The sequence below is a fragment of the Heptranchias perlo genome, chromosome 1, assembly GCF_035084215.1.
Source record: "Heptranchias perlo isolate sHepPer1 chromosome 1, sHepPer1.hap1, whole genome shotgun sequence".
Lineage (NCBI taxonomy): Eukaryota > Metazoa > Chordata > Chondrichthyes > Hexanchiformes > Hexanchidae > Heptranchias > Heptranchias perlo.
The window spans coordinates 55,952,417-55,974,190 of NC_090325.1; positions in this window are offsets into that span (position 1 = coordinate 55,952,417).

Below are 21,774 nucleotides of genomic sequence, written 5' to 3' on the forward strand. Positions count from 1 at the left end.
ATTAAAGGGGAGCACGACACTGAGTAAAAAAAAAGGGGAGCACGACACTGAGTAAAATTAAAGGGGAGCACGACACTGAGTAAAATTAAAAGGGGAGCACGACACTGAATAAAATTATAAGGGGAGCACGATACTGAGTAAAGTTAAAAGGGGAGCACGACACTGAGTAAAATTAAAGGGGGAGCACAACACTGAGTAAAGTTAAAAGGGGAGCACGACACTGAGAAAAATTAAAGGAGGAGCACGACACTGAGGAAAATTACAGGGGGAGCACGACTCTGAGTAAAATTAAAGGAGGAGCACGACACTGAGGAAAATTAAAGGGGGAGCACGACACTGAGGAAAATTAAAGGGGGAGCACGACACTGAGTAAAGTTAAAAGGGGAGCACGACACTGAGTAAAATTAAAGGAGGAGCACGACACTGAGGAAAATTACAGGGGGAGCACGACTCTGAGTAAAATTAAAGAGGGGAGCACGACATTGAGTAAAATTAAAGGGGGAGCACGACACTGAGTAAAGTTAAAAGGGGAGCACGACACTGAGTAAAATTAAAGGAGGAGCACGACACTGAGGAAAATTACCGGGGGAGCACGGCACTGAGGAAAATTAAAGGGGGAGCACGACACTGAGGAAAATTAAAGGGGGAGTACGACACTGAGTAAAATTAAAGGGGGAGCACGACACTGAGTAAAATTAAAGGGGGAGCACGACACTGAGTAAAATTAAAGAGGCGAGCACGACACTGAGTAAAATTAAAGGGGGAGCACGACACTGAGTAAAGTTAAAAGGGGAGCACGACACTGAGTAAAATTAAAGGAGGAGCACGACACTGTGGAAAATTAAAGAGGGGAGCACGACACTGAGTAAAATTAAAGGGGGAGCACGACACTGAGTAAAGTTAAAAGGGGAGCACGACACTGAGTAAAATTAAAGGAGGAGCACGACACTGAGGAAAATTACAGGGGGAGCACGACACTGAGGAAAATTAAAGGGGGAGCACGACACTGAGGAAAATTAAAGGGGGAGTACGACACTGAGTAAAATTAAAGGGGGAGCACGACACTGAGTAAAATTAAAGGGGGAGCACGACACTGAGTAAAATTAAAGAGGGGAGCACGACACTGAGTAAAATTAAAGGGGGAGCACGACACTGAGTAAAGTTAAAAGGGGAGCACGACACTGAGTAAAATTAAAGGAGGAGCACGACACTGAGGAAAATTAAAGAGGGGAGCACGACACTGAGTAAAATTAAAGGGGGAGCACGACACTGAGTAAAGTTAAAAGGGGAGCACGACACTGAGTAAAATTAAAGGAGGAGCACGACACTGAGGAAAATTACAGGGGGAGCACGACTCTGAGTAAAATTAAAGGAGGAGCACGACACTGAGGAAAATTAAAGGGGGAGCACGACACTGAGGAAAATTAAAGGGGGAGCACGACACTGAGTAAAGTTAAAAGGGGAGCACGACACTGAGTAAAATTAAAGGAGGAGCACGACACTGAGGAAAATTACAGGGGGAGCACGACTCTGAGTAAAATTAAAGAGGGGAGCACGACACTGAGTAAAATTAAAGGGGGAGCACGACACTGACTAAAATAAAAGGGGGGCACGACACTGAGTAAAATTAAAGGAGGAGCACGACACTGAGGAAAATTACAGGGGGAGCACGACTCTGAGTAAAATTAAAGGAGGAGCACGACACTGAGGAAAATTAAAGGGGGAGCACGACACTGAGGAAATTTAAAGGGGGAGCACGACACTGAGGAAAATTAAAGGTGGAGTACGACACTGAGTAAAATTAAAAGGGGAGCACGACACTGAGTAAAATTAAAGAGGGGAGCACGACACTGAGTAAAATTAAAGGGGGAGCACGACACTGAGTAAAGTTAAAAGGGGAGCATGACTGTGAGTAAAATTAAAAGGGGAGCACGACACTGAGTAAAATTAAAAGGGGGGGCACGACACTGAGTAAAATTAAAAGGGGAGCACGACATGAGTAAAATTAAAAGGGGAGCACGACACTGAGGAAAATTAAGAGGGGAGCACCACACTGACTAAAATAAAAGGGGGGCACGACACTGAGTAAAATTAAAAGGTATGCACGAAGGTGAGTAAAATCAAAAGGGGGGCACTGCACTGAGAGAAAATAAAAGGGGACACGACACTGAGTAAAATTATATGGGGTGCACGACACTGAGTAAAATTAAAAGGGGGAGCACGACACTGAGTAAAATTAAAAGGGGAGCACGACACTGAGTAAAATTATAAGGGGAGCACGACACTGGGTAAAACTTAAAGGGGATCATGACACTGGGTAAAATTAAAAGGGGAGCACGACACCGAGTAAAATTAAAGGGGAGCACGACACTGAGTAAAATTAAAAGGGGAGCACGACACTGAGTAAAATTAAAGGGGAGCACGACACCGAGTAAAATTAGAGGGGAGCACGACACTGAGTAAAATTAAAGGGGGAGCACGACACTGAGTAAAGTTAAAAGGGGAGCACGACACTGAGTAAAATTAAAGGAGGAGCACGACACTGAGGAAAATTACAGGGGGAGCACGACTCTGAGTAAAATTAAAGGAGGAGCACGACACTGAGGAAAATTAAAGGGGGAGCACGACACTGAGGAAAATTAAAGGGGGAGCACGACACTGAGTAAAGTTAAAAGGGGAGCACGACACTGAGTAAAATTAAAGGAGGAGCACGACACTGAGGAAAATTACAGGGGGAGCACGACACTGAGTAAAGTTAAAAGGGGAGCACGACACTGAGTAAAATTAAAGGAGGAGCACGACACTGAGGAAAATTACAGTGGGAGCACGACTCTGAGTAAAATTAAAGGAGGAGCACGACACTGATGAAAATTAAAGGGGGAGCACGACACCGAGTAAAATTAAAGGGGAGCACGACACTGAGTAAAATTAAAGGGGGAGCACGACACTGAGTAAAGTTAAAAGGGGAGCACGACTGTGACTAAAATTAAAAGGGGAGCACGACACTGAGTAAAATTAAAAGGGGGGGCACGACACTGAGTAAAATTAAAAGGGGAGCACGACACTGAGTAAAATTAAAAGGGGAGCACGACACTGAGGAAAATTAAAAGGGGAGCACCACACTGACTAAAATAAAAGGGGGGCACGACATTGAGTAAAATTAAAAGGGTGGGCACGAAGATGAGTAAAATCAAAAGGGGGGCACTGCACTGAGAGAAAATAAAAGGGGACACGACACTGAGTAAAATTATATGGGGTGCACGACACTGAGTAAAATTAAAAGGGGGAGCACGACACTGAGTAAAATTAAAAGGGGAACACGACACTGAGTAAAATTATAAGGGGAGCACGACACTGGGTAAAACTTAAAGGGGATCATGACACTGGGTAAAATTAAAAGGGGAGCACGACACCGAGTAAAATTAAAGGGGAGCACGACACTCAGTAAAATTAAAAGGGGAGCACGACACTGAGTAAAATTAAAGGGGAGCACGTCACCGAGTAAAATTAAAGGGGAGCACGACACTGAGTAAAATTAAAAGGGGGAGCACGATACTGAGGAAAATAAAAGGGGAGCACGACACTGAGTAAAATTAAAGTGGGGAGCAAGACTCTGAGTAAAATTAAAGGGGAGCACGACATTGAGTAAAATTAAAGAGGGGAGCACGACAGTGAGTAAAATTAAAGGGGGAGCACGACACTGAGTAAAGTTAAAAGGGGAGCACGACTGTGAGTAAAATTAAAAGGGGAGCACGACACTGAGTAAAATTAAAAGGGGAGCACGACACTGAGTAAAATTAAAAGGGGAGCACGACACTGAGGAAAATTTAAGGGGGAGCACGACACTGAGGAAAATTAAAGGGGAGCACGACACTGAGTAAATTTAAAAGTGGAGCACGACACTGAGTAAAATTAAAAGGGGAGCACGACACTGAGTAAAATTGAATGGGGAGCACGACACTGAATAAAATGAAAATGGGAGCCCGATACTGAGTAAAATTAAAAGGGGAAGCACGACACTGAATTAAATTAAAAAGGGGAGCACGACACTGAGTAAAATTAAAAGGGGAACATGACACTGAGTAAAATTAAAAGGGGAGCACCGCACTCAGTAAAATTAAAAGGGGAGCACAACACTGAGTAAAATGAAAAGGGGAGCACGACACTGAGTAAAATTAAAAGAGGAGCACGACAGTGAGTAAAATTAGAAGGGGGAGCATGACACTGAGTAAAATTAAAGGGGGAGCACGACACTGAGTAAAATTAAAGGGGAGCACGACACTGAGTAAAATTAAAAGGGGAGCACGACACTGAGGAAAATTAAAGGGGGAGCACGACACTGAGTAAAATTAAAGGGGGAGCACGACACTGAGTAAAATTAAAGGAGGAGCACGATACTGAGGAAAATTAAAGGGGAGCACGACACTGAGTAAAATTAAAAGGGGAGCACGACACTGAGTAAAATTAAAGGGGGAGCACGACACTGAGTAAAATTAAAGGGGGAGCACGACACTGAGTAAAATTAAAGGAGGAGCACGATACTGAGGAAAATTAAAGGGGGAGTACGTCACTGAGTAAAATTATAGGGGGAGCACGACTCTGAGTAAAATTAAAGGGGGAGTACGACACTGAGTAAAATTAAAAGGGGGAGCACGATACTGAGGAAAATAAAAGGGGAGCACGACACTGAGTAAAATTAAAGTGGGGAGCAAGACTCTGAGTAAAATTAAAGGGGAGCACGACATTGAGTAAAATTAAAGAGGGGAGCACGACAGTGAGTAAAATTAAAGGGGGAGCACGACACTGAGTAAAGTTAAAAGGGGAGCACGACTGTGAGTAAAATTAAAAGGGGAGCACAACACTGAGTAAAATTAAAAGGGGAGCACGACACTGAGGAAAATTTAAGGGGGAGCACGACACTGAGGAAAATTAAAGGGGAGCACGACACTGAGTAAAATTAAAGGAGGAGCACGACACTGAGTAAAATTAAAGGGGGAGCACGACACTGAGTAAAATTAAAAGGGGGAGCACGACACTGAGTAAAATTAAAGGAGGAGCACGACACTGAGTAAAATTAAAGGGGGAGCACGAAACTGAGTAAAATTAAAAGGGGGAGCACGAACTGAGTAAAATTAAAGGAGGAGCACGATACTGAGTAAAATTAAAAGGGGAGGACGACACTGAGGAAAATTAAAAGGGGAGCACGACACTGAGGAAAATTAAAGGGGGAGAACGACACTGAGTAAAATTAAAGTGGGGAGCACGACACTGAGTTAAACTAAAGGGGGAGCACGACACTGAGTAAAGTTAAAAGGGGAGCACGACTGTGATTAAAATTTAAAGGGGGGCACGACACTGAGTAAAATTGAAAGAGGGTCACGACACTGAGTAAAACTAAAAGAGGAGCACGACACTGAGTAAAGTTAAAAGGGGAGCACGAAACTGAGTAAAATTGAAAGGGGGGGGCACGACACTGAGTAAAGTTAAAAGGGGGGCACGACACTGAGTAAAATTAAAAGGGGAGCATGACACTGAGTAAAATTGAAAGGGGGGGCACGACACTGAGTAAAATTAAAAGGGGGGCACTTCACTGAGTGAAATTAAAAGGGGAGCACGACACTGAGTAAAATTAAAAGGGAGAGCACGACACTGAGTAAAATTAAAAGGGGTGCACGACACTGAGTAAAATTAATGGGGGAGCAAGATAATGAGTAAAATTAAAGGGGGAGCATGACACTGAGTAAAATTAGAAGGGGAGCACGACACTGAGTAAAATTAAAGAGGGGAGCACGACAGTGAGTAAAATTAAAGGGGGAGCACGACACTGAGTAAAGTTAAAAGGGGAGCACGACTGTGAGTAAAATTAAAAGGGGAGCACAACACTGAGTAAAATTAAAAGGGGAGCACGACACTGAGGAAAATTTAAGGGGGAGCACGACACTGAGGAAAATTAAAGGGGAGCACGACACTGAGTAAAATTAAAGGAGGAGCACGACACTGAGTAAAATTAAAGGGGGAGCACGACACTGAGTAAAATTAAAAGGGGGAGCACGACACTGAGTAAAATTAAAGGAGGAGCACGACACTGAGTAAAATTAAAGGGGGAGCACGAAACTGAGTAAAATTAAAAGGGGGAGCACGAACTGAGTAAAATTAAAGGAGGAGCACGATACTGAGTAAAATTAAAAGGGGAGGACGACACTGAGGAAAATTAAAAGGGGAGCACGACACTGAGGAAAATTAAAGGGGGAGAACGACACTGAGTAAAATTAAAGTGGGGAGCACGACACTGAGTTAAACTAAAGGGGGAGCACGACACTGAGTAAAGTTAAAAGGGGAGCACGACTGTGATTAAAATTTAAAGGGGGGCACGACACTGAGTAAAATTGAAAGAGGGTCACGACACTGAGTAAAACTAAAAGAGGAGCACGACACTGAGTAAAGTTAAAAGGGGAGCACGAAACTGAGTAAAATTGAAAGGGGGGGGCACGACACTGAGTAAAGTTAAAAGGGGGGCACGACACTGAGTAAAATTAAAAGGGGAGCATGACACTGAGTAAAATTGAAAGGGGGGGCACGACACTGAGTAAAATTAAAAGGGGGGCACTTCACTGAGTGAAATTAAAAGGGGAGCACGACACTGAGTAAAATTAAAAGGGAGAGCACGACACTGAGTAAAATTAAAAGGGGTGCACGACACTGAGTAAAATTAATGGGGGAGCAAGATAATGAGTAAAATTAAAGGGGGAGCATGACACTGAGTAAAATTAGAAGGGGAGCACGACACTGAGTAAAATTAAAAGGGGAGCACGACACTGACTGAAATTAAAAGGGGAGCACGACACTGAGTAAAATTAAAAGGGGAGCACGATATTGAGTGAAATTATAGGGGGAGCACGACCGTGAGTAAAATTAAAAGGGGAGCACGACACTGAGTAAAATTAAAAGGGGAGCACGACACTGAGTAAAATTAAAAGGGGAGCACAACACTGAGTAAAATTAACGGGGGAGCACGACACTGAGTAAAATTAAAGGAGGAGCACGACACTGAGTAAAATTAACGGGGGAGCACGACACTGAGTAAAATTAAAGGAGGAGCACGACACTGAGTAAAATTAAAGGGGGAGCACGACACTGAGTAAAATTAAAGGGGGAGCACGACACTGAGTAAAATTAAAAGGGGGAACACAACACTGAGTAAAATTAAAGGAGGAGCACGACACTGAGTAAAATTAAATGGGGAGCACGACACTGAGTAAAATTAAAGGGGCAGCACGACACTGCGTAAATTTAAATGGGGAGCACGACACTGAGTAAAATTAAAGGGGGAGCACGATACTGAGTAAAATGAAAAGGGGAGCACGACACTGAGGAAAATTAAAGGGGGAGCACGACACTGATGAAGATTAAAGGGGGAGCACGACACTGAGGAAGATTAAAGGGGGAGAACGACACTGAGGAAAATTAAAGGGGGAGCACGACACTGAGTAAAATTAAAAGGGGAGCACGACACTGAGTAAAATTAAAGGAGGAGCACGACACTGAGGAAAATAAAAAGGGAGAGCATGACACTGAGTAAAATTAAAGTGGGAGCACGACACTGAGTAAAATTAAAAGGGGTGCACGACACTGAGTAAAATTAATGGGGGAGCACGACACTGAGTAAAATTAAAAGGGGAGCAGGACACTGAGTAAAATTAAAGGGTGAGCACGACACTGAGTAAAATTAAAGGGGGGAGCACAACACTGAGTAAAATTAAAGGGGGGAGCACAACACTGAGTAAAATTAAAGGGGGGAGCACAACACTGAGTAAAATTAAAAGGGGAGCACGACACTGAGTAAAATTAAAGGGGGGAGCACAACACTGAGTAAAATTAAAAGGGGAGCACGACACTGAGTAAAATTAAAGGGGGGAGCACAACACTGAGTAAAATTAAAAGGGGAGCACGACACTGAGTAAAATTAAAGGGGGGAGCACGACACTGAGTAAAGTTAAACGGGGAGCACGACACTGAGTAAAATTAAAAGGGGGGGCACGACACTGAGTAAATTTAAAAGGGGAGCACGACCGTGAGTAAAATTAAAGGGGGAGCACGACACTGAGTAAAATTAAAAGAGGAGCACGACCGTGAGTAAAATTAAAAGGGTGTCACGACACTGAGTAAAATTAAAAGAGGAGCACTAAGCAGAACCAAATTTAAAAGGGGAGTAACTAAGGGATGTGAAAGTTAAAGGAGAGTCCCCGAGTGAACTGAAATTGAAAGAGGTGCAATGGAGAGAAGCTAATTTCAAAGTGCCTGATGAATTAAATCAAAAAGGGAGTGCTTGAGAGAAATATAATTCAAATTGAATCACCTGAGAAGTGAAATTAAATGGGGAGCATTCGAAAAAAGATTTATCTGGAACCATAGAAAAGATTCAGCACAGAAGAGGGCCATTCGGCCCATCGTGTCCGCGCCGGCTCGAAGAACAACCAGCTGCCCATTCTGATCCCACCTTCCAGCACCCGATCCGTAGCCCTGCAGCTTACAGCACTTTAGGTGCAGGTCCAGGTACTTTTTAAAAGAGTTGAGGGTCCTTGCCTCTACCACCAATTCGGGCAGCGAATTCCATACACCCACCACCCTCTGGGTAAAAAAGTTTTTCCTCATGTCCTCTCTCATCCTTCCGCCAATCAACTTAAATCTATGTCCTCTAGTTCTTCAACTCTCCACTAGGGGAAACAGGTACTTCCTGTCTACTCTATCTGGGCCCCTCATAATTTTGTGCACCTCACTCAAGTCACCTCTCAGCCTCCTCGGCTCCAAGGAAAACAACCCCAGCCTATCCAATCTCTCCTCGTATCTGCAATTTTCAAGCCCTGGCAACATTCTTGTAAATTTTCTCTGCACTCTGTCCAGAGCAATTACATCCTTCCTGTAATGTGGTGACCAGAACTGCGCACAATACTCCAGCTGTGGCTTGACCAGCGTTTTATACAGTTCCATCATTACATCCCTGCTTTTGTATTTTATTTTTGTATTCTATACCTTGGCTAATAACGGAGAGCATTCCGTATGCCTTCTTCACAACCTTATCTCCCTGCACTGCCACCTTCAGGGACCTGTGCACATGCATTCCAAGGTGATTTCTAGGATGGAGGCTATGTGGTGTCTTTGTTGTGGAAGAAAAGTTGCAAAAATTGTCTCCTGATCAAAATGATTCGGGGAAAGATGAAAGAAAGGGACAGGAACCTATAAGCACAGTCAAAAACTAGAGAACTGGACCCAATAAGTGATCCAACATCAACATACATTTATATAGCACCTTTAAAACATCCCAAGGTGCTTCACAGGAGCATAATCAGCCAAGAAGTGACACTGAGCCAAAGGAGACACATTAAGACAGGTGACCAAATGCTTAGCCAGAGGTAGGTTTTAAGGAGCGTCTTAAAGGGACAGAAAGGTGGAGAAGCACAAGTCAGTGAAAATAAATGGTCTGTTACTGAACCCAAAGAGTCACTTATGGGGGTTTGGAGTACAACCAGGTTCATGTTTGCCAAGGTAAAAATGAGACAAGGAGAAATTGGAAAACTGAATAGATTAAGGTTGGAAAAAGTAGGAAGAAAGGTTGGAAAGCCAGTGAGGTTGCCAATGAGATTACAAAGATGAACAGATACCTGGCACTGTCCAATAGTTCAAAAAGAAACCAAATCATAGAAGATGAGGCATCGAGAAAACCACAGAAGATATCGGGGAGGGTGCAGACTGGAAGGCACAGAGTTGCTGTAGTCATCGGGGACTCTTTGCTCAGGAAGGTGGGTAACCATGTGTGTTGTAAGAGAATGCCTATAGGACGGTAAGTTGTCTACCTGGAAGTCAGGTCAGGAAAGGAAAGAAATGGTTAAATTTACAGGTGATACCAAATTAGGTGGAGCAGTTGATTCTGAGGAAGCAGCTTGAGAATTATAAAATGAGTTTGACAAAATATTTGAGTAGATGGAATGACAGGTGACATTTAATACAAACAATTGTAAATTACTGTTCATAGGGAGAGAAAATGGACTCCACACGTACTCCACGAATGGTGTTGAAATAGCTTAGGATGAGATTGCCAAACGATCTAAGGGTTCTGATAGACTCGTCTCTCAGCATGTCCAATCAACATAACAAATATAAATACTGAACGATATAACCTAAAGCAGCACAGTACAAGTCAGAGGAAGCCATACTCAAATTATTTAGTGCTCTGGTCAAACCAACCCTTGCTATTATGTCCAGTTCTGGTCACTAAAACACAAGGAAGACAGTCAAGCACTGGAGACTGTTCAGAAAAAAGCAACAAGGCTGATCCCCAGGCCTTGATTTCAACCCCTCCCCCATGACCGGCAGGAGAGGGTCAGAATGGTGGTGGGGGGTTGATGGTGATTAAAAATTAAAAAGCGGGGAGTGCGTCCCCAACCCGCCACATACGTGCCTGCCACCATTTTCATGTCGGCAGGTTTCGTGGTATGTGAGTGTCTCGTTATAGAGAGGTGGAACACTTCATTAATATATTTAAATCAGGCTCCCACAGTGCAATTGGGAGCATGATTTAAATTTAACAGTTGCCGGCTGGGTTTCCGAAGGCTCTAGAAACCTGGCAGCCAAAGGGAGACGGGAGCTGCCAGCTCAAGGGGGTAAGTGCTTTTTACAGCACTCCTTGTGGGCCAGGAGGAGCAGGAGTGCTCCACCGGGCCCTCAAGCAAACCTTCAGCCTTCCCTCTGCCGATTGAGGCCTCTCTCTCCCTCTTGCCACGATCGGAGACCTCCCTCGCACCCCCCCCCAACCATCGATGTCTGCTCCATACTGTGATTGCAGCTGACCTCTGCCCCAAGCCCCAATCTCCGGCCTTCCCTCCTCCCTATCGCAGGGGACTGTCACTGGTTTTCCCACCCTGTAACCAGCCAATCTGTCAATTTGGCTAGCTGCCGGGCGGGAAACGGAATAAAAAAATTAGAATGAGGTCCTGCTGTTAAATTCGGCAGGACTTCCGTGTCCCTGGGCTTGACTCATTTCTTGGTCGTTTTCGGCCTCCTCTGCACCGTCCCTGCCTCCTGTAATATTGAGGCCCAGTGTCAGAGGACTTAGTTACGAGAAAAGGCTGGAGAAACTTATGCTTTTCATTCTTGAAGAGGGCACCTGTGATGTGATCTTACAGAGGCACATAAGATAATAAACAGCATGAAAAAGTGAGATTCAGAAAATAACTAAGTTATGAGAATAGGATGAGACGAGACAGGTTCAAACTAATTAAAGGCAAGTTTAGGACTGATGTCAGGGAGTTCTTCATACAAAGAGTGAATGATGCATGGAATAAACTTCTCGGTAGAGTAATGGAAAGTGAAAACATCGCAACTATTTAAGAAACAATTAGATACTGCGATGGGCAGACTGGAGGCTCAAATGGCCTCCCTCATCCATATTAATGTGATCTTTTGCATGGGTGCAACTAATGCCTCAGAACACTCTTCAAATATCGCATTTCTATTACTGATGCAGGACATAATCTTATCAGTACTGTAAAAAAAAAAGCAATTTTTTTCAAAATCTTAGAGAGCTTGTTGAGGACAGTGTTGTATTGCTTGCACTGTTGGCTAAACTATATGAGGAAATGATAAATGACAACATAGGGGGGCTTTTTAATTAGAAAAGTTCATAAAAGAGATTTTTCCCATTAGTAGTTAAAAAGTAAAGGCACTTGTTGTGTTTATAGTTACGTTGCACACTGGAGGGAGAGAATCAACTTCAAATACGTAGTAGGACTCTTTGTTCTAGCCTATGTGACATCTGGCAACAATGTAACACCATGAGCTGAAATGAAATGAGGCCTGTGCTCGTTTATTGTGGCCGCCAGGGCAGACTAAAAAGACTCTGGCCAATTTAGTAGTGGCCCGAACTCCAGTGCAGATCGGGCTTGGGCCTCTGCCCTGCTAAATTGGTTATTGCTGCACCCGCTTTATGCCCATAAAAAATGTCAAATTTAGACTCCAACATTTCAGATATAGACTATAAATATCAAAGCCTCTGATGAAAGATCTAGACCTTATTTTCTACATTACAACAGTGACTACATTTCAAAAGTACTTCATTGGCTGTAAAGTGATTTGGGACATCCTGAGGCCGTGAAAGGCACTGTATAAATGCAAGTCTTTCTTTTTTAAACATGAACCTATCTTTTCTCTTCTCAGGTGATACCAGGCCTCCTGTGTATTTCCAGAATTATCTGTTTTTATCTCTAAAGCAAACACGGGCTCTTATAAGCAGAAAGCATCCATATTGAAACCCATTTTTAAAGAGCCGGTGAGCTGATAAAACTGAACAGGTCCTTCGACTGATATGCAGCAGTGTTGTGTGCATTAAATAGATAGTGGAGCCGGAATTTCGATGGAACAAATTTCCCCTCCAACTCCTATCCTGAAGGCGATGAGCATTGCTGGGGTACAGTTCCAGCTGAGCGGCCATCGTTTATATGTGATGCCAGTCAATAAATGTCTGTCAGCAGCCTATTTGATGGTGGAGGCCTTCACAGATGAATTTGATCCTGTCCTCACCCAAAATTTACACACAATTGCTTTCCAGCAAGGATCGCTGGAAAGCAATCATGAGTAGTAGCCCTAGCTGATTGTTAGTTCACTCCCTGGCCCAGAGGGTCAGTTATGGTCAGTTGCTGTGCCCCTGAGATGAACTGACTCTTTCCAGCCATCAATATTAGCACCCGGTTTTATAATACATATAGTTGAATATGGCTCCATTTTATCTGTTGTAATCAGCCCTATTCAACAATGGAAAGACTACTTAATTTGAAAAAGTGGATATGTATGATAATGCCCTGTACTTGCAGAATTGATGAAGACATAGGATGTTTGCATTACACATACTTAATTAACTTTCAACTCTACATTAGAATAAATTACTGCTGAAGTGTCTCTTCTTTAATGCCACCAATTAAATTACTCTATAGTATGTCCTGCCTGTGGTTATTTCTTAATTGAGTTAGAATTTGCTAATTGATTTGAAGTGCCTTAAAGAGGGACCTTTCCAGAAACCAATGACAAGTTCTCCTGAGATGGTAAGTATTGCTGCTTAGCGCAATCACTAAATGGTAATACTGTAATGAACATTTAAAGTAAGAATAATTAAAGATAGTTCATTTCAACAATTTCACATTATGATCATTGATGTGTATTCCTTTTGTGTCAGTTTTCCTAGGTGGCAAGTACGACACACTTTACAGGTTTGCTTAGTTCTCACTTCTGATGGCTTAAAGGTGCATTTCTTAGATTCATCAAGGAGGCTATGTAACCAAGAGTGCTTCCCCTGAGCTATCCCTCCCCTCCCCAATACAACAACAGTCCTACAATCCTTATCACCACCATCCTTACTACCACTGTCCAATTACCTTTTATCAGTCCAGCCTGATGTGTCCTGCCCTCACCACTGCAAATATTAACACCAACACCAAATCCAGACAAAAAAATGTTATTCAACAATAGTTGACTGGAATAATTAAGAATCACCCTTGTGCAACCCCTCAGTGCCTGTCTTATGTGTTTGTTTACCTATCCTAGTGCTTCTACAAAGTGTTTTCCCTGTGGCTATAGCTTGGGAGTCTGCTGAGCTTCCATTGAGGACACTTCAGATGGCCGTGGTGGGCGACCTCGAGCAGCTCTGGGCCTTGAGGGTCCGGCTGCAGACTGCAGCATCTCGGCGTGGGCTGGGGCAGTCTGACCCAGCTGGCTGTGTGGCACTAGCAAGGGGACTGATGGAGTGAGTGGCAGGAGAGCAGGCATACTGTCATCCTGAGAAAAGACAGCAGGCGGCTCTCCCATGGAGCCAAGGCTGCTCTCCTGGGACTGTGTATCATCACTCCTGTGGCTCTCCGCGGGAACAGAGTGCAGGATCGATGTGACACTTTGGAAGCTCCTGTCTACACTGGCCCCCACAGCCAAGGTGGCAGCTGTCTGAACTTCCAAGGCAGCCGTGTGAGCTGCCATAGAAACTGTCAGAACTGTCAGCAGAGGCTCCTTCATGGTCATGTTCACTCGGTCCACATTGGACAGAATGGTCACCATGCTCTGTGTGAAGCCTCAACGCAAATGAAGCTGGACTTCTCTATGCTCTGAGCCATTGCACGCAAGCTTGCTGGCAGGCTGCGCAATGCACCTAGCATTTCTGGGTATATGCCGATTCGCCTTCTTCATTAGCCTGGGTGCTCATAGTCAGTAACTGAGTCCACTGTAGTAGAGCTAGTATGTGATCTTACCCTCCAGCGAGCTGGCATCTGTGGCATCCCCTGCCCTAGCTTCTGCATTCTTGTGGCTGGTGATTCACCATGTGAAGACCCTATCATCTAAAGTATGTATGATGCCAATCTCTGAGCTGGTGTTTGCGAGGGTCAGATCGAGTGACACTGCATCTTCAGGAAGGCTGAGTCATGATAATGAGCTGCCAGCACCAAATTCCCTGGTCTCTGGGACCACGTGAACAGGTATGTGCACCTCGCCCCCTGCATGCTCGTTTACAGGTGCAATCGAGTTTCTAAGCCATTGTCCCATTGTTGCATAAATAATGATAGTTGTAGATTTCTTCAGTGCCACTCATTGATTGTGATATTATTTATAGCACTTGTTCTGGGTGTTCTCTACTGTTTGAGAGTGTTGTCTCGAGACTCCCTCTTACACTCCAGAGCTGTGTGGTGTTAGCCATGCATGTCTTAAATGTGTGAGGGGGTCGAGAGATTATAATGTCAAACAGCAGAAGACTGGCTCAATAAATGTTGCAACACGCTTATAAATTGGTTAATTTTTAAAATGTCGATCGCACCTTCTTGCCCAGTTTCACGAGTACAAAAAAAACATTAGCTTGCAAAGAAATAAAAGGGAAAAAAATTGAACACACAATCACTGAAAAATTTTCTGTGAGTTGCTAAGCAACAGAATATGGAGCCAATGTTGTTAAGGTAGCAGATTCTTTTCACTGGGGGTGCTGTATTAAAGTACGCCTCAGTGATTTGAAACTCGAATCTGATACTGGCTCATAGTGCCCAGGAGAACTGTGACTATTTATAACATTACATATATTTAAGTTTACTTTTTGCACTGGTGCCCATACAAAATGCAATATTATTGAAAAAAAATGAGCAAATGTTAACAAAATCAAATATGCAATTTTCCAAAAGTAATAAAGGACATCAGTGGTTGAAAGTATAAGAGCGCTCCAAATTAATGTTAAGCCTTTCTGCTAACTCATTTAATTTTAATTAAATACAGAGAGAACGCTGTTTGTCCACTGTTTCTCCCCAAAGTGAGTCACAAAATGATGTGCACTGAAAATTACATTTAGTTGTATTTAAGATTAAACGTCTGCTGTCCAGCAACAAAAACTAAATTGGGAGACAAGTGCATTTTGTGTGTAGTCAGTGCTGAGACACATATTAAAGTCTATTATAGAGGTTCAATACCTCCTTAAATTCAGATAACCTTTAGTAAATGTTAATATATTCAGGTGTTGGGACATGCGGCGGTGAGCCATTTTTGTAATTATACAATGCATAGCAATGTAGCACATCTTTCAGTGTCAATGTCCAACGCATACACATTTCATTGAATGTCATTCCATATGTAATTTCGATACTCTGAAATTTCGTATGCACTCTAAACCAACATTCAAACCTCTGATTAAACAGTCATTTCTAATAGTGAAACGTAATGATATCCATTCACAGCAAAAGTGACAAAATTCTCATGTTCTGATTTTTTTTCCCACTTATTTCTGTTTATATGCAGTTCCATATATGTCAGCTCCATATATATCCACGTGAAATGTTTGAGAGTAAATGGCAAGTTCTGTCTACAATTTGTTTATATGTAAGTGGAAAGTTTGTTCTAACATTTGTCTTTATTGCACTCCTGGAATGAAGTGTGACTGGTGCTGGAATAATCTTGGCAAAAGGTGTGAATCTCTGTTACTTTTGTGTTAGTATGTTCTTTCAAATAGGAAGCTATAATATGAAATCCTGACTTCTCAGCTGTTTCTATTCACTTCTCTGTATAGTATGGGACACAGAGGGTCTGAGTGATTCAGATGATAGTCATAAAGTGTTACAATAATCATTTGCACCTTGAGACTTGACTAATTTATAGATACCAGTGATTATTTACAGCAACAACTTGTATTTATATAGTGTCTTTGATGTAAAAAGAAAAGTCCCAAGGCACTTAAGTGTTACAGTGGCTTGTCATGAGAAAGAGTGGACATTGAGCCAAACAGGTGACCAGAAGCTTGGTCAAAGTGGTGGATTTTAAGAAGGGTCTTAAATGAGGAGATGGAGGTGGAGAGGTGAGGGGTTTGAGGAGGGAATTCCAGAGGTAGCTGCAGGCACACAAACAAATGATGGGGCGAAGGGAGGATGCACAAGAGGCTGGAGTCAGAGGAAGGAAGAGTTCAGGGGAGTGGAGGGAGGGGGAGATAACGAGGGATGAGGCCATGGAGGGATTTAAACACAGGGATAAGAATATTAAATTTAAGGTGTTGAGGCATCGAGATCCAGTGTAAGTTAGTGAGGACAGGAAGGATGGGTGAGTCAGAAATTTAGATGAGTTGAAGTTTATGGAAGTTATGGAAGGATGGAGGATGGGAGACCAGAAAAGCCTTGGAATAATCGAGTTTGGAGGTGACAGAGTATGAGGATTTCAGCGGCAGTTTAGAGTCTATACCTGGCAAAGAATTGTCATCAAATTATTTTTCGGGCTTTTTTGGAGTGAATTTTATGCTCATTAAAGTTCACAATGTAATTTTGCTTCAGTTCTTTGTGCGGTGTCATTATCAAGTCCTCTCAGGTCATGTACAATGCCCCGGTTATATTACCTGTTTGATGTCAGTGTGGCATAAAGTTTTGCATCGTAATGTTACTAAATGTGCAGTTTAATACTATTGACCTCACAGAAACCAACAGTTAGGCAATGGTAATGAGGCCATGTGGAAAAGCAGACCTGGCTCGCTTCTGCCTATTCCATGTGAAATTGACTTTTTAAACTTAAAAATAAAAAGTACTCAGGCAAGCCACTTTACCACTTTTAAATTTCTATTTAAAAGGAGCTGATTATCCTATGATCAACTGCTCATTCACGCCTATATCAGATATTTCATTGCTTGTTTCAATATAACTTGAACAGAGAAACCTGTTTTCATTTAGTCACTGTAACCATAGGCTATAGGAGGACTTCCTACCACACTAATTTGACCTTTTCATTTCTCATATCAACCATACTTTCAGCCCCTCTAATTAAGATTTGGTGATCCCCATTTGGTGCCAAACATTTGGAAAATTTGACGTTGTAGATTCATACTTCTAGGAGCTAAGTTGAGACTTCCGATACTCATTTCACCTGAGATCTTTACAAACTTCAAAGAGATTTTTGTTCCACCAGCCTAGGCTGAATTCAGTCCCACTTCTCAGAGATGAAAGGATGCTGTTCAGTACCCTGTACTACTCAAACTCTTAAATTATTTGATGTCATTTTACCGTCACACCACATTATTTCTTTACATGACAGCGTAGAACTGTCATTTAAATTAGGAAACTGCCATTTGACACAGAACAAATAGTAATATGACTTTTATGATATAGTACCTGCAGGTTTATTATGACAGAACCTGTAGTATTATTAGTTTTTATTTTCACAGTAGATTATTGGGAAATTCGTTAGCTAATATATATTATTGTTCTGTGAAGTGGTGAGATGAAATAAAATGAAATGGCAGCAATAATTTCTCGTAAGATAGTTTTTTCTGATTGTAATCTTTCTCCCAAAGGTTTATTGCATAAATGCTCCAAGTGGTGAGGTACTGGCCAGGAGATCTCAGGTTTGATTTCCAGTCTGTGCTGATAGCTGCGTATAGCTGGGCACAACAATTGGTCTCAGTGTTCCTTGGCTTAAGGAGGGGAAAAATTAGCCAGAGGTCTTGCTCTTGGGTCTCTTTCCGATGACTCTTCTGGAAAGTGTGCGTGTGTGATTGTTGGATGAGGACAGGATCTGGCTCAGCTCTGATGCTCTCCATGAGCAAATTGCTCGACAATACTCCCTTTTCCGGCTCACACATGAGGAATAGCCACTTGAGGGAGATACCAGAAGGCTGGTGACATCCGTGCAACCGTATGCCAGCCCTTGTCAGCACCTTCAGGAGAGAGGTGGGAGCATTGGATTTTTAAAAACTCTCATTTTATATCACAGCCTTTAATTCCACCATCCTTTACACTGAGACTAGAGCAATTGCGTACCCATTATTGGTGAAGTCATTTCTATCATAAATAATTCTTATTCCATACAATTTTTTTCCTGCCCCAACCTACAACATATAATAGGACATTCAGAAATTCCAATTCTTAAAGCTGTTTCTCTGTAGGTCTAATATATAAATAGCACTGTACATCATGTTGTCATAGAAACATCATGACTCATGACCAATGTTTTTTCGCATGCTGGGATTAGCAGTATGAATTGTGCATTATGGTTCTTAAGTGTATTATTAGGTAACATTTGTACTGGGTTCCTGAAGCTTTTTATGAATAGAATTGCAGTTCAGAACTAGACATATCATTTTTGTTACTTGTTTACTGAATTTAAGGAAGAAAGAGATTTATAAGTATATATATATATATATATATATATATAATATATAAAAACATATACACTTGAAGGACTGGATGTCAAGTAGGTTACTGCTTTTTACCTCTGGGACCTGGGTTTGAACCCAGCTCAAACTAATTGAATAAAGAAAGCCTCCCCTTTCTGCTGGCTGTCAGGAACCTGAGTCTAGGCAGTCTGCACTTAGTTTCTACTGGGCATGAATCCATAGAACAAAACTGCCCATAATTCAGTACTAATTGGCGCTAAATTGGCAATCTCATTCAGTAAGGCCACAATGATGTGGGAAATAGAAAATTTACACCAGTCCCACAAGGGGTATTATTGCTGAGGTTGGGGAACAATAATGCACAGGAAAAGTATTTTACAAGCAAAGTGCTTTCCTCTTTTATTTTGCCACGTATATAACTTTTTCTAGAACCTTTTAGGAGAGCTGCAGAATTACACTACCTCCCTGCAGAGACATAAGAAGTTGAGCTGGTTGACGACCTTGCTTCTCATTTAGTTGGTCTCAGCAACAAGCTTGGCAAGTTTTGTATTCATGCTCAGTAGAAATTGCGTTGAGGTTGCCTACACTTTTCATTTAGGAGCTTTACAGAGAGAGGAGACTTCACGTACTTAGTCTGCTGAGTAATCTGTTCCACTAAATAACTTTCTGTATTGACATCCATTGATTCTCCAACCTCATTCTCCAACTAAATCCCTTCCCAGTTTGGCTCTGTACTTTATTCACACTAGAATAAGCTTAAAAAAATTATTGAGAAACCAAGGTGGAGGACATGAGGCCAAGGCCCAGCGGCCCATAATGTGGGATGTGATAGAATCCTAGAATGTGACAGCATAGGAACAGACCAAGTGGCCCATCAGGTCTGTTGCAATGTTATTCTCCACATGAACGACCTAGTCTAAGTCCTCTCCCCTACTCGCTACCCATACCTTCACGCTCCCATTTTTCCTCTTTCCAAGCAACTATCCAATTTTTCTTTAAAAAAATCCTTATTGATTCTTCTTCAACAATAATTTTTGACAGAGAATTTCATATTCGAACCACCCTTTGAGTAAATGCATGTATTCCAACCTCCCATTTAATCCTTTTCGTAATGATCTTAAGTGTGTGCCCTCTACCTACCAAACACTGAAAATAACCTATCACTATTTACCCTAATAGAACCCTTCATAATCTTTACGACCTCTTCAGATTACCTCTCCACCTTCTCAGTCTCAGTGAAAAAGCTTTAGTATCTCAAATCTCTCTTTATAACTTTAATCCTCACCCCTGGTAACATTCTAATAGATCTACACTAAAACTTTTCCATTGCTTTTGTATCCTATAATGGGGTTTCAAAAACTGTACACAATACTCTGTCCAACTAGGTTTGGAACAAGTTCAACATTATCTCCCTGGTTTTATATTCTATGCCTCTAGGTACAAAACCAAGAATTTAGTTTGCCTTTTTAATCACTTTATCAACCAGCGCTGCCACCTTTAATAACCCCTGTATCTACACACAAGTCCCCTCTGCTCTTCTACATCATTTGACATTGCATTATTTAAGGTGTATTTCTTTCACTTATTCTTACTTCCAAAATGTATTACTTCACATTTTGCTACATTGAACTGCATCTGCCATCTATCTGCCCATCATGCTAGCCTATCTATGTCCTCCTGCAATCTTTTACAATCTTTGTCACAATTTGTCACATTCCCCAATTTGCAGTCATTTGCAAATATCAATCTTATTCCTGCAATTCCAGATGTTTTACATATAAAATAAAACAAAAAATGGCCCCAAACCTCGGCCCTTGTGGAACACCTCTTACCATATGTTACCAGTCCAAGAAAGATCCTTTTACCACTATCCTTTTCTTTCTGTCCTCCAACCTTTTCTCCATCGATGTGGCCATATTCCATTTAATTCCATGTGCCATTATCTTTGCTATGCATCTTATTTGGTATCTTATCAATTGATTTTTGAAAATTCATATAAAGCACATCCACTGGATTTTCCTTACCGATCCTTTCTGTTAGTTCTTCAAAGAATTCTGTAAGATTGGTCAAGTAAACTGGTCCTTTAGAAATCTATGCTCACTGTCTTTGATTAACTCCTGTTTCTCTAAATTTTTAATAATTAAATCCCATATTATAAGGACTGATTTTCCTGGGAGTGCAAAACATGGGCAGTTCACTGGAAGTGTGCTGCATCTGGAGTCAATGAATAGCGCCCCAACTTCAGGTCAGAGATCATCATGGTCAGCTACTGATGCCTCTGATTAGGCACAGTCATAAGGGCACAGGAAATTGCAGTGCTGCTGCAGGCCTTAAAGACCTTTGGTTTCCTGAATAGGTTGGTGTATCTCGGGTCTTTAGGAGAGGCTGTGGAGCAAATGGTGTATAGTGAGGAAACAGTCATCTATTGGAAGTGTGCAACGTACTGCCAAGTTTGTACTGCTAGCAGTCCATTTTTTATAATTAAGTGCCAAGGAGAAAGAATTCATGACTCCATTCAACAGACTGTGAGCATCCATTACCATGTCAGACAGGAGGGCTAGTAAGATCTGGGCACTCTGCTTTGATGAAGAGGTGATAGAATAATTGCTACAGGAAGTGGAACAAAGGAGGGAAGCCTCATTTCTCTGCCATGAATAGAATGTATTCAAGGCTGTGCCACACAGAGCATGGCAAGAGGTGCATAAGCTATAAACGTGAGCCGCATTTTCCACAAGACGTGGATCCAGTGCATGAAAAACATTCAATGACCTCAGCAGGAGGGGAATATAAATGTAACATATTAAAATTATTATACTGTTTGGGAGCCTCCTGGCAATAATCTGCCTCCTCCCACATTGTTATGACCTCCTTCTCATTAAATTGTGAACAACATCAGAGCACTTTAGAATAGCTCCCAAATGACTCCAGACAAGCACTGGCAAGGAAGAAATGCAGGCAGCAACATTATGTAACAGCACCTGCATGCTTTAGATTGCAGCTTTGACCTCCATAGGGAGAGGTCTTGCCTAATGTAGATGGGTCTTGGGGACAATACTTTGCTCTAAGTATTCAAGGTCTCTTAATGTTTTCTGCAGGAATAGGCAGGGCACAACAGG